This window comes from Grammomys surdaster, unplaced genomic scaffold, assembly GCF_004785775.1.
Source record: "Grammomys surdaster isolate TR1022 unplaced genomic scaffold, NIH_TR_1.0 125953, whole genome shotgun sequence".
NCBI classification, from domain to species: Eukaryota; Metazoa; Chordata; class Mammalia; order Rodentia; family Muridae; genus Grammomys; species Grammomys surdaster.
In genome coordinates this window covers 2,734,162-2,749,150 of record NW_021620773.1, presented here as the reverse complement: position 1 = coordinate 2,749,150, position 14,989 = coordinate 2,734,162, and positions in this window count along the sequence as shown.

Sequence of the window (14,989 nt, the reverse complement as noted above, 5' to 3'; positions counted from 1 at the left end):
CTCCTCTTTCCTGTCCTCCACCTCGGGGGCCGGCCAGCATCCTCGGACACCATGTCAGACTCTGAGGAGGAGAGCCAGGACCGGCAACTGAAAATCATCATGCTGGGGGACGGCACCTCCGGGAAGACCTCCTTAGCTACGTGTTTTGCTCAAGCGACATTTGGGAAACAGTACAAGCAGACTATAGTACTGGATTTTTTTTTGTTTTTTTTTTTGTTGTTGTTGTTTTTTTGAGAAGGATTACCTTACCAGGAAATTTGAATGTTACTCATCAAGTTTGGGATATAGGAGGGCAGACAATAGGTGGCAAGATGTTGGATAAATTCATCTCTGGAGCACAGGGAATCCTCTTGGTGTATGATATTACACACTCCATGTGTGCAGTTCAGTGAGCACACACTGTACTGATAGTTCTGGCTGCTCTCCCCCTGGATTGGGCCCAAGCTGCCGAGGACCATGTTTTATCAGTGACTGTCTCTGTAGTCAGCTCACACTCCCTCCGGCTCTGCTCCTTCATCCTTTGCTTGCCTCAGAGTATCGGGCAGCTCCCTCGACTGGAAGGAATTCAGATTTGGGACCACACGTTTTGAAATCGGAATGGAGAGTCCATTCTTTGGATTGAGACTGCCTCCTCGCTCCAGAAGAACCAACCATGTTGCTTCTTTATCTCTTTACTTCTTCCTTTCCCGGATACAGAAAAATTTAAGTAGATATGAAGATGCTCCAAGCTCTGATCGTCATTTTCTATCTGAACTTGTGTATGTGAAAGTGTACTTCAGAGCACTGATGGTGAAAGCTACTCAAGAGGGTGTTCCTTTGCTGGCTATTAAGAGTAAAATATACAAAGCTGTATCTAATTGAAAGTGCTTCAAATGAGGCTGTAATAGAAATATTTTTTCATTTTTAAAAGGATCCTAATGTGTTTATATTGTAGTTTATAACTCACAAGTAGTGAGTATTTGACATTATATTTTTACTACTGTATCATGGTCATTGCATATTTTATCATATTTAGCTTAGATGGCTTTATGAATTTTGATAAATGGTTCAAATGATCCTCCACATGGAATTTCTCCTACAGACTGTATGAGAGTGCTTCCAGATGAGTCATGATATCCTTGGATCATTGTGGATTGATCACACTGTACCTGGTGTTCAGATGTTTTTCTCACATAAATAAATTTATTTAAATTAAAAAAAAACTTTACACTTTTTAAGTTACATAAAGATAGTCATTCTCACCTCTTACAGAAAAAGTTCACTTCTGGTGTTCAGTGTGCTTACCACAGCAACAAACATTGATCGCAGGTATGTCTGGTGAGGAAAAGGCACAGCCAAAATTCTCTCTGTGCAGGGAGAGAAGGCATGGCCGCAGACACAGGAACCTTCTGACTCTATCTTAACCCACAAGCACCAAGCAAAGTGTAAGCTGCGAATATGTGAGGTTTTGAAACCTCAGAGCCCTCCCCCAGTGAAGTACTTCCTCCAACAAGGCCACACCTCCTAAGCCTCCCCAAGCAGAGCCAGAAACTGGGAACCAAGTATTTAAATGCCCAAAACTAAGGAAGAGACTGTCATTCCTACCATAACTGGAGAGGGCTGATGTCATAAAAGCCTCAAGCAGATCCCAGGCCCAGAGAGAAAACCCAGCCCCCATTGTTGGTTGAAATGTGGATGTCAGTGGAGGACATAGACTCCTTCTTACCTCAGTCAAAGTCTGGGGCCATGGATCGAATACTGTCTTTTTCCTCCTACCTGGCCTATAGTTAGAGTATGTAGCTACTTGTGAAGGGTAAGGCATAACACCTCCCTTCTCAGAATCCTGAGTGGCTGTGGGCTTGGTCTTAATGACATGTACAGAGCATTCCAAAGGCCAGTGTGCAGAACCACATGGTGTCATTGTCCCCAACCATATGCCTCACTAAAGACACCAGGACCACAACACTCCATACTTCCATCCCTGTTAGGAATAAACCAGTAGATTCAGGGTACCACTAGGTCTGGATGTGGCTGGAGTCCTGGTGAGATCTTACCTCTCTTCTGTGTCTGCCTTTTGTGGGATGTTCTTTCTAAACTTTGTCTTTCAAAACTCATCAAGAGTAGATTCAAGGTGGGGCTAATTGAAGAGCAGCCAGCCTGGCATCAGCAGGGTGTGAAGCCTGCCCACGCCTCCGCAGCAGCAGCCACACCCCACGTGTGCCTCTGCTCTGCATCTGACTGACAATAGCCCCCCAGGGCTCTAGAAGCCATACTGTGGAAGAGATCCAGCTTGATGCTGCTTTCTTCCAGTAGTTATAATATAGACTGTATTTCTGTATTCCAGGGTGGTGCTTGGGAGTCCTAAGTGGATGTTTTCCAATCAGCTGTGGCCACTCACAATAAATACAAGCTACCTCTGTGGTATGAGCTTCAGCTCAGCTAGAATGGGGCCACTTCCTGAGGCTGGTTGTACATGTTCTAGACAGGTTCATTCAGAGGCAGCAGTTTAGGCTGCAGTGCGTAGACCTGGTGCACACTGGGAGAGAATAGAGATGACGGCCACTGTTTGGGAGCCTTCAAGTTAGTGCATCTGTCGGTATGTGTATCCGCAATCGACAGTGATGGGCATGCTCCAGCTTGCAGGTGAGGAGCTATTTGATTCAAAACAGGGAAGTTCTCAGGACGTGCTTTGAAACAAGAACTCTACCTTCCGAAACTGGAGAGCTCAGGTTCAGGCACCTGCAGAAGAGACTGGCCCACTCCTGGCTCTTTCGTTTCTGGAAATACGTAAAGGCAAGGAGCAAAGTTTCCTGTTTGCCTGAGTTGGGAATCTAGGATCCCAGAGGAGGAGCACGGGACACAGACAAATGGCTACAGGGGCCTTGTTGCTTCTCTTGAATGAATGAGTTGGGTGGGTGAGAGGATGAGTGAGTGAGTGAGTTAGAGTTAATGAGTTCATGAGTGGAGAGAGTGAATGAATGAGTGGATGCTTCAATGGGGAGGTAAGTGCGTGTGTTCATGAGAAAGACTGAGAGAGTAAGCTAGTTAATGAGTGGTGAAGGGATGAATGAATGGATGAATGAATAAATGAATGGGTGAGCAGGTGAATGAATGAGTGTTGAAGGAATGAGCACTGAGAGGTACACTGATCAGAGCCCCTTGGAGATGCAGAGGGGCCAACAGAGCAGCCCCTTCAGCTATGCCTGGAGGCAAGTCTCCGGAAGAAAATTTGGAAAAGGAGATCGTAGCATTTGGCTTCATCATCTACCAGAAGCGGCTAAGTATCCAAAGGCTGCACTGAGCCTCGAGACAGGTAATAGGGCTGAATTCTGATCCCCAACACTCGGTGTAAAAGGTGGTGGCATCTGTATCCCCAGAAGTGTAACCCTAGAACTGGGGAAAGGCAGAGAGTGGTGTGTACTGGGAGCTTGCCGACATCCAGGCTAGCCAAAGGGAAAGGCAGAGAGTGGTGTGTACTGGGAGCTTGCCGACATCCAGGCTAGCCGAAGTGGCAAGCTCCAAGTTCAGTAAGAGATTACCTCCAAAACTAAGAAAGCAGTTAAGGAAGATATCTTGTGTTGAGCTCTGGCCTCTACACGCATGTTCAGTACATCCTCCCCCATACATGTATACAAGCACACGTGTACATGCACAAAATAGATGAGAGTAACAGGACGCCAGTAGGGAGCTGGAAACTCCCAGGCATGGGGCCAGAGCCTGTAGACAGTAGCCTCCCTTTCCCCTATGCATAAGGTGATGTGAAGTAGACAGGGCAGTGTGGCCCACTAAGGCAGAAAGAGGATTGAAAGAAGGGAAATTGTGAAGTGATCCCTCCCCAAGGCATTGTGCACATAGCCTTGTGTGCCAGGTAGTGTCTTCTGCAAGATGGCCTTAGAGAGCTCTAACAAGTGGACAGTGGGGTCTCCTGGGAGGTTACTCATATTACTCTGATAATATAGCCAGAGAGCATGAGATTGACCCAGGGTTGCCTATAGAAACTCTTCATGGATCTCATAATTTGAGGCCAGGGCCTGCCTTCCCTCTTGGGACTACCATGTGACTAAGGACAGAATAGCAGAGCCAAGTACACAGGCTGAGTCACAGGCCCTCAAGGCAGGACAGGACATGGTGAATCAGCCATTGATCTCAGTGCCTGAGACCCTCTGCTTGTATATATTACAGTCAGGATGCTGAGCCTTCTACCAAGACACTCTCTCTCTCTCTCTCTCTCTCTCTCTCTCTCTCTCTCTCTCCCTCCCTCCCTCCTTCCCTCCCTCCCTCCTTTTCTCCTTCCCTCCCTCCCTCAAGCTCAGTTTTAGCATAGAACTCCCTTCCCCATATCTGGTCTCCTTGGAATCTAAGCCAGTCCCCCATTCTCCTCCATCCCCAGAGATGCCTGATGGACCCGGCCTGTCTATCTTCAATGGGACCTATGATGTCATGTCTAGTCAGAAGCCAACCCTTCTGATGTCTCCTCTTAGTGCTTTCTCATCTCCTGACCCATCATGCTCCTTGGTTGGGATCTCTATATTCTCAATGTTATATTTGGAGGTCACCTCATCTCTTTCCCTCTCTGAAAGAGTTCATCTCAGTGGTCCACACACCTACTGACCCTTTGGTGCTTTAACAGATGTCACTGAATTGTTTTCCTTTAACTCTGTGGCCCCAGGACTCAACCTAGACATGACACAGTAGTCCTGTGCCCCATGAGCCATTGACAGGGTAGAGCTGGCCTCAGTACTTGGCTATGATGTGATAAGGGAAACACTTGGAGTAGATAAGAGGAGTGAGATTGTTTTTCAAGATAGAAAGGCATGCAGTTTAGAAATAAGCAATGTATTCTAGAAACTTCTAGAAGGCCTTCTGTGTTAAAGAAACGCTGGTGTAAATGGCATGAGCTAGTGAGGTGCTATGCTGATCTAGGTGAACCTTGATGACATTTGACATAGGACAGTATCACCGATAATGGCATATGGCCACCCAAAATGGAGTGGGGGTATTTCCAACACCCCAAGACCCTGAAGCCTATTGACTTGGATGGGATTATGCAAAGTGCAGAGCCCAGTAATGTCCTTCTGCAGGAGACCAGCCACCACCTGAGACAACTAATGCTGCCATAAATCCCAGCCAATCACATAATGAGATTTAATATTTGATGTCAGATCATTAGAATATAATGAATTTGCCACTTTAATATTGATGAATAATCAGTCCTATTAAGGCTATGGGAACAAGATTTAGGGCAAAGAGAAAATTAATTGCTGGGTGATGGCACCAGACGTGGCTCCCTCCTGAGCCATACTTAACCTCCCCTGGATCCAGGCCTTCCGTGTTGAAGAAGCCCTGGCGTGAATGGCATCAGCCAATGAGGGGCTATGCTGACCTGGCTGAACCTTGATGACATTTGACAAAGGACAGTATCGCTGATCATGGCCCATGGCCACCCCAAATAGAGTGACCCAGGACTCCTGGATCCCTATCTCTGTCGTTACAGGAGGACTTTCTCCAGCAGAGACTGGACCCAAGTTCAAGGACGGCATTGACCCTCATCTCAGGCAGCCTCTGCCCCACCCCTTCCACCCCACCAAACTCACATTGAAATTGTAAACCCAGTAGAATAGTGTAGTTACTGCATTGCTATGAAACAATACACAGGTTCAGGAAGGTTTGTTAGGGTTCACGGTTCGAGGGTGCAGTCCATCACATGAGGGAAGTTGGAGGCAGCTGGTGATTTCGAGTCCATAGTAACAAAGCCAAGATGAATGCTGGCACTCAGCTTGCTTTTTTCCAAGACCTCAGCCCATGGCATTATGGGTGCTGCCTATCTTAAGGACAAGTCTTTCCTTCTTAATAAAATCTAGAACTCCTCTTACAGACATGCCCATAAGTGAGTCCAGATCCTGTCAAGCTGCAAATCAAGACTAACCATCACAGTGTTTGGAGGTATAGAAGGGTAGCCCATGTAACAGGACTGGTGTCCTGGTGAGATATCTGCTTTACTCAGTGTTCTATTACTGGGAAGAGAAACCATAGCCAAGGCCACTCTCATACTCCATTTCATTGGAGTTCACTTACAGTTCAGAAGTTCAGTCTATTATTGTCATGGCAGGAAGCATGATGGCCCACAGATAGACACAGTGCTGAACAGGTAACTGAGTACATTCATACTAACAACCAGCAGGAAGAGAGAGAGACACGGGCCCGCCTTGACCATTTGAAACCCCAAAGCCCACCCTCAGTGACACACCTGCTCCAACAAGGCCACACCTCCTAATCCCTGTCAAGTAACTCGACTCCCTAATGACCAAGCCTTCAAATATGTGAGCCTGTGAGGGCCGTTCCTATTCAAACCACCAAGATACCAGACCATTCCCAGGTACCTGAGCATTCAGAAGGTGGTATCTGTAAGCAAGGAAAAACCTTGCCTGCAAGCCCCCGACTGGCCTCCATCTTCGACCTCCAGTGTCTTGAAGAGAGGGAACACCCATATCTGATGTTTAAGCAAGCAACCACTGGCCTACGGTGTGTGCTACTGAACCCACACTGACTAGAACAATCAGAAACCCCGTGAAATCTGTTAATTTGCATGTGTCTGGGGGTAAGTCTGAAATGTGTGTCCTCCCCTATGCCAAATAAAGGCTAAACGTGGGCAAATGAGGGAAGGGGTGGGGAAAGGGAGCCTGTTGCTGTTTGCTCCAGCTAAAAATGTAAGTAAGATGCCAGGAAGTATTGGCACATGGTCACACAGGTCAATGTCACTGTGCTCCGCAGCCAAGCCTGTCCCCAGCCCTCAGGACCCTGAGTTGGAACTGCAAGTCAGGCTAAGGCTATCTCCTAAAGACATCTGTGAAAGGAAGGAGTATCTCACTGCTCCTGTTGAGAATTGGGGACTACTGGGGACAAGGACCAGAACTAGGAGCAGCCTAGCCTGGGTGTGAGCTCTTTCGGAGAAGACTGAACTAATCAAACCAAGGAGCCCCAGGAGCCGGCCTTGCTCGAAAAGCCAGTGTGCAGGAAGGCACCAATGTGTGTTTCTGCTGTGTGACATGCCCCGGCTGAGCCTTTATGTTGGATTTTACATAGCAGTAGCAAAAGGGGCCACTGCTCAGCTTGGCCTCAGGACCATCTAGGGTCACACTTGGGCAGCTCAGACAGTGATCTGTGAAGCCTGAGTGAGTTCTGCCAAGTGGCCAGACAGAAAGCGAAGCCGTTTCCTCTCCTGGTGGGATGAAAGTTACCACTTCTAATCGCAGTTGTCAACTTTGAAACTACCCTTCACATCCCAGTGGTCACCTAACAGCCGCCAGCACCCAAGCCTCCCCGCACTCCCGCTTCGGCCTAATTACCCAGCTCAGTTTCCAGTATAAACAGCCAGGGGCGTGCAGCAGGCCTCCGTGCCGGAGCCTGTGACTAATACGTCGAAACACCAGTCTAATCAGAGAGCCAATTAGTCAGCCCAAGTGAGTGCGGCAGCTAAAATAAACACATTTGCCCTGATTTACAGGCAGAATGCTCCAAACCCAGGCAGAGCTGCTGCTTCACAGTAGGCGGATGAAACTGGTAACTGCATGCAGTTGGAGAGCCTCAGTTGGTCCCAGAAACCTAACCCCACCTGCACCAGGGCCTTGCCCCCTCAAGGGCCAATCACTGAGTTAGTCGGTCTCAGGCCCGGGTGCAGAGATGTATTCTAGTCATAGACTGTCCAGTAAAATTTCAGATATCAAATAATTAACATGTTATCCCTATGGCTTCCATAAATACCTGACCGCACTGGGTTGGTTGTCAGCCTGTGCATTTGTTCTCTACTGCTGGGACAAGACATGCTATTGGTGGTTTTAGTACACAATGGTAATCCCATAGTTCTTAAAGGCTAGGGTTCAGGCAAAGCTCCTTGGGGTCTTCACTAAGGCCAAGGTCAAGGTGCTAGCTGGGACATGCATCTGGACATTCCTCCAATGCATACCAACCTCCAGGCTCCTTCAGGATCAGGAACAATCTCCATTATAGCTTGGGACTCATGACAGAGTGCTGGCTGGCTGGCTATTGCCTGGTGCCCTCAGCTTCCAGTATCTTGATCCCCAGGAAGGGCTTCCTATATGGTGATGGCTCGCAGCCAGCATGAGAGAGTATGACTGCGTGATGCCTTCTCCGACTGTCTCGGCTTATACAATCCCCCTCCACAATCCACACAGCTCACCTTCTTCACATCTCGCTGTGGAGGAGGTCACAGGCTGAGCTCTGTTGGCAAGATAACGAAGTCTCAAGAATGCCCCACATATATACCGAAAAGCCACCATTGGCAGCACAGTGACAACCACTCAGCTGTGTCCCAATACATGTTTATTTTCAGAACTGGGCTGCAGCTGGGGCTGGTCCAGAGCCATAGATCGGCAACCCCTGATTTGAATCTAGTCTTTAAGGGGAGAAGAGAGGGATCAGTGGTTAAGAGCATTTGCTGTTCTTTCAGAGGACCAGAGTTTTGTTCCCAGCCCTACATCAGATGATTCACAACTGCCTTAACAACTCCTCTTCTGGCCTCTGACGTCACCTGCATGCATGTGCACAGACACACAGACACATAAACCAATACTAAAAATACATCTTTACATCTATGCTTTAGGAATAAAGCTAAAGGTTATGAAAACTAACTAGTTTTGTTTTCTATTTAATGAAACGTAGTTCAAAGGTAGCCTAAATGTTATGTGCTCACTAACACTAGACAAAATAAAGAAGCAGTAAACATGGTTTTTGTTTTTAACAAACTGTATGAAAAAAAACCAGAAACTCTCTCCCGGCTTGTGGGATCCCCCTCCAAAATGTCACACTTTCATGGTGAATCCATTCATGGTTATAGAAAGCGTTCACAAAATATGGCAAAGAGAGATAGCTGAACGGCAGAGCTGACATGGTTCAGCCAAGGAATGGCTGGTCTAAATGGATTCTCATTCCAGAAACCATGGGCTCACCAGGCCCTATAAAAACTGCTTTCCTGAGCAGTTCTGGAACCAGGGGTGATGGGGGGAAAGGAAGATTTAGCTGAGGAATATTTGGTGGCAACATCTGTCAGCTAGTATCATAATGTGTCACAAACGTGGCTGTTACTGGGCAGCACGGATCTGCTTCTAAGTTCTGGAATCAGGATTACTGTTGCCCCCGAGACCATGTACTGTGGCTTCTCATCCTCACAGTGTCCTCACAAAGTGGAAGGGTATGGGATCTCCCTGGAATGTTCATTATAACGGCACAAATCCCACTAGTGTCTCTACCGTCACATGATGTCACCTCTCAGGAGCCCTACTTCCTGACACCATGCCATGGAGGATGAACACTGTGGAGCGTGGATTGGTTGGGACAGCCACAGCATTTGAATAACAAGGACCCACAGGACAAACAGAAAATCTCAGGACAAGTAGGACACGCTGCCAGAAAAATAACTGAAGAAACTTGGGCTTGAAAGATAAGTCAGTAAAATACTCACTGGGAAGGTGCAAGGATGAGTTTGACCCCTAACATCTATGTAAAACAAAAAACAAAAGAACAACAACAACAGCCAGCAGCCATGGTGCCATGTGCTTATAATCCCAGTGTTATGGAGGTACCCAGGTGGACTCTGATCAGCCAGCCCAGTCTAGTGCCAGGCCAGAGACCCTACCTCAAACAAATAAATGGGGCCTCAAGGTGGGGAGGGGCACAGCACCTAAAGAACATGGCCTAGGGTTGTCCACTTGTATCTACAAGTACACTTGCATACACATGTGTGCACCCCTACATGAATAAACAGATACACGTACGCACATACATACACACACACACGCAATAAAACTGATAAAAATTAAACCCTCAAATGGGATAATAATAATTTAAAGTGTTTGAAATTTTGATTGATCAAGAGAGTTCGGCCAACAGCATGAGTTACCAGCGCACTGTCTTTCATCCATCCATTCACCACACTGGCTGTGCATGGAGAGGATAGCTATTCTAACGTGGATAAGCGTTGCCAAGTTGACTCAGCCCCCACCCAAGCACCAGCCCACATCATCCAAGAATGCCACCACTAGTACGGGTGCCTGTCATCTGTACTCTGTGTACCATCAGCTTCTGAATGTCAGTTAATTAACAGATTTACACCACCCGGCAGGAGTTCCCCACTCTTAGCAGGTGTGGGTTTCCTTGGACTGGGGTAACTAAGAAGAGAGGCTGCCACTTGGATAAAATGAACCCTGGCCCCTCTCCCTGTGGTATTCAGCATCCCACTCCCCTCCCTCTGCAGGCATCCTGAAGAGCATCTTCAAGCTCCAGCCTCCCAGTGCTGTTTCCTATTCATCACAGTCTTGTCAAAGTGTTCTCCCAGCTTCCAAAGCCTTTTACCGCCTGTCAGATATGTGACTGGATTTGAGTCCCACTGTTCAGTTAATGGCTCCTCGCCCTCTTTCATTCCCTGGGGAAGTTTTTATTTAAGTCCTGAAATAATATGTTGAATTAGAATCTTTTCAAATGACACGATTTATTTTTTTTTACCTCTAATTATCAATGGGGGGAAAAAAACCAGCAAAACCACAGGTGGGAACAAGGAGGGGGAATGGATGGAAAGGGGCCCAGGTGGGCACATGTCCCAACACTTCTGGTTTGTGACAGCCAGCTATATGGAGAGCGTCTGTGCTCTTGTTCATGGTGATGATATCACCAGAAGGGGGGACGCCATCACCTCCCAGACTAGATTCCTAATGAACACATGTGCACTCTGATCTCAGGTCTCTAGATATGCAGGGATCATCCACACTATCCGCCAGTTAGAAAGTCAATCAACTAACTTCACATTGCTGGGAAGCTTCTCCTACAAACCCAGCAGTATAGAATCATCCCTGGCTTGCCGACCTTAGGCTAGCACTGCCACAGAAGCATGTGGGATCCATGAAGAGTCTCCCAGGAGGTGGAGTGATAAGCTAAGACTCACCCAACTATAATCCTCCCATTGAAACAGGACTTTGGTAACCTTTGCAACCCAGTAACTCAGTCTGTGAAGGGATGAGCTGCACACACATTGGGAAGAGCCCAGCTGAGGATGACTGAAACCCTGAGAAGCAAGCACCTTGGGGTCATGAAAGGGAATGTCACTCTGTCTGCCTGTAGAGCCCAGCAGACTGTTCAGCAGGCTCCTCAGGATCCCTCACTACAGCATCCATCTCCCTCAGCACGTAAGTGTAGACACTGGGGATGCTCCAGGAGACAGGACTTCATGTCTCTGTTCATGATGTAAAAGTGAGTCAAAAAATTTAGACCTAGTTTCCTTAGACATGGCTTTGTACAGGACTAATACCTATTGAATCACCTATTAAAACGTCCTTGAAAGCCTGGTGCCAGGTGCCAGGTGCTACATCCATGATGCTCACGTCTGATACACAAATGTGGGGTGTGTGTGTGTGTGTGGTGTGTGTGTGTGTGTGTATGTGTGGTGTGTGCGTGTGTGTGCTGTGTGGTGTGTGGTGTGGTGTGTGTGTGTGTGTGTGTGTGTGTGTGTGTGTGTGTGTGTGTGTAGAACCCACACACAAACCTATCACAACAGGAAACAGGGAATGTTGGGTCAATAGTTGTATTGTTCAAAAAATAATGACAAGAAAAATGGCCTCAGTACATTTTTTCTTAGTTCTGTTTTCTGTCTTCATCTATATAGTTTCCTTTTAAAAATATTTTTTGTTATTATCACTTTATAAGTTATGTGTAGATGTGTGTTGTCTTTGTGTGGTTATGTCTATGAGTACAGTGTCTACAAAAGCCAGAAGAGTGTGCTAGATTCTCTGGAGCTGAAGTTACAGGAGATTGTGAGTGGCCTAGCATGAATGCTAGGAATCGAACTTAGGTCCTCTTGGAAAGAGGTATACATTCTGAACTACTGAGCCATCTTCAGCCTCTTGCTCCTATACCTTTAAAACCATGTTTTTATTAGGGAGCTGAAGAAATGGCTCCAACATTATAAGCACTTGCTGCTCTTTCAGAGGACCTAGGTTCAGTTCCCCATCCCCACATGGTACAGGTCACAACCACTGTAATTCCAGAAGATACAATACCGTTTTTGGGCCCCTCCAGGCCTTCTTGTGGTACACATACATACACTCAGGCACACTCTATACACACGAAATTATTTCAAAACTAAAATTTTAAAAATGTTTTTCATTAGCCTACAAAATGCCTTGTGACATTTTCACACACAGTTTTGGATATGGGTGTGATTCTCTTCCCCAGCTTCCTGTCCCACATCTCCAACTGTATGCTTGTTCCCAGCATTCCCTATTCCTCTTCACATCCCACGTGCCCACTTCTCTCCCCTTGCCCTCTCTCACAGGAACCTTCCTAGTTTTCTGACTTCTATCTATACTCACTCCCACATAAACACATGTATACAAAAATCACAAGTTAGGATCGTCTGTTGATAGAGAGTGTGTGGAATATGAGACTATGAGCTTGTGGAATATGGGGGATATGGGGGATATGTGGGATATGTGGGATATGTGGGATATGTGGGATATGTGGGATATGTGGGATATGTGGGATATGTGGGATATGTGGGATATGGGGGATATGTGGGATATGTGGGATATGGGGGATATGGGGGATATGGGGGATATGTGGGATATGTGGGATATGGGGGGATATGTGGGATATGTGGGATATGTGGGATATGGGGGATATGTGGGATATGGGGGGATATGTGGAATATGGGGGATATGTGGGATATGTGGGATATGGGGGATATGTGGGATATGGGGGATATGGGGATATGAGACTATGTCTTGCTGAGCTTGGATTACCTCACAGCATGCTGTTCTTCTTTAAGACAGGATCTCGATGCATAGCTCAAACTGCTCTGTAACTTGTGATCCCCCTGTCTCAGACTCTTGAGTGCTGGATTCATCACCAAGTATATTTGTGATCTGTGGTTGGTTGACTCTAATGTGGAGGTGTGGGGAGGGGGCCAGGCATACCAAGAATTCATATTTCAGCCAAGCACTTGGAACCCTGGAGACCAGGCATCTGCTGAGAGGAAGGCAGGTGGCCAATCACTGACCAAGGGCACAGAAGTTATGGGTGGCTGGTAGAAGTTATCACATGAGGAAAGTCTGTGGAATGACAGGCACAACTGGTAAGAGATGGCTCTTGTCACATCCAATCATCAGTGCCTCGTGAAGAAGGGTTGGAGCAGATGTCTTGACAACCAGTATTTTGCCATACACTATGGCAATACTATGTATGATACATGCCCTCTTGCTCCTGGGTGGCCTAGGCAGGGTGAAGGTCTGATGGGAGTCCTGGGGTCTAAGTGTCTACATGATTCAGTCCCCACAGAGGGAGTTCCTGGTACTGAACAACTGCTATTTAGTTCAGTGTAGTAATAATCTGTATACCAACCCATACCCACTGTAGTTCAACACCACCCTGGATACCCATCAAACATCACAGGACAGGCACCACTGCCCAGGGTCATAGTTCTCCTTGTGCCTTGTATAGCTGACAGGGAACCACAGGTCGCTGCTCTTCTCCAGTATTCACAAACAGAACCATGCCACACCACACATTGCAAACCCTGAGAATATAAAAATTCAGAATTCAAAGCATTTGCTTTCAGACCATAAGCAAGTGTGTATACGAATGCACATGTGTCCAGTGTGTGTGTGTGTGTGTGTGTGTGTGTGTGTGTGTGTGTGTGTGAGAGAGAGAGAGAGAGAGAGAGAGAGAGAGAGAGAGAGCTGAACAAACATTTTGCTTGTCTTCATTCCCACTTGTTCCCCATGCTAGTGACTGAATCAAGGACTGCAGCTATGCTAGGAAAGTTTCCTACCACTGAGCTACATCCCAGCCCTTTGTTTTTAAATACCTCTATCTATCCATCCATCTATCTATCTATCTATCTATCTATCTGCCATTTATCTTTCATCTATTTATCTGTCTGTCTGTCTGTCTGTCTGTGAATGTGGATGGCTGTCTTCATATGTATGCAGATAAGTGTGGAAGTTAGCATCAGCTGTCTTCCTCAACTGAACTTTGCTATTTTTTACAAGGTCTCGCAATAGCATGAGATCTCAGATTTTGCTGGGCTGGCTGGCTTGCAAACCCCAGGGATTCTCCTGCCTCCACTTCCCAGGCACAGGCACACATAACACCCAACTCTTTTAACATGGGTACGAAGGGTCAAAATCAGGTCGTTATGTTTGCACAGCAAGCAGGTTCCCCACTGGGCCATCTCCCCAGCCATGAAGGCAGCTCTTTAGAGGCAATATTGACATCGACAACATTGACATCCAATAGCTTGCACACACTAAAGGTATCACCTTGCTGAGCATTGACCTGTGTGCCCAACTGCAGCACCCTCTCTTCTCCTAGAGCACACGCAAGCACATCTCAGTGGCTTCCAGCAGCTCTCCTGTCCTTCCCCTGGCATCGCTGGCTTCTCTTGCCTCCTTCCTTATCACTGCAACTTGGCTGCAGTGAAAGCACTCAGTGTGTACATCTCACTTCTGGAACACAGTGTGTGCTCTCTCGTCTGCCTATGCTCTCTCCTCAGCATTCTCTGGGCATTCGATGGCTTGATGCAGGAATCCTTCTGACCTCTGCTGACCCCTTGGCTGTGGATGGACTCTTGGGCTACTTGTACCTCAAGCTATTACAAATAGAGCAATAGTGAATATTCACACACAGTCTTCTTATGAACAGATGATGTGATTTTTAAATTATTGTTTTACTTTTGAGTGATGGGATCTGTAAAACCTATGGTGCCTTTACTCTCTCAGTTGAGTTGACTTCCAGCCATTAACACTTTGCATATCACAACCTGAATCCCACTAGTGAAAACATAGTTCCCTTTACCCACAGCATCATCATCCCTCTGGAAGTTTGTGTTTAGAATCCTTGCCTCTCGACTCACAAGAAAGACTGGTCCATGATTTCTTTAAAAAAGGTTTATTTCATTTTATGTGCTTGAGTGTTTTGCCTGCATATATGTATGTGAACCACATGG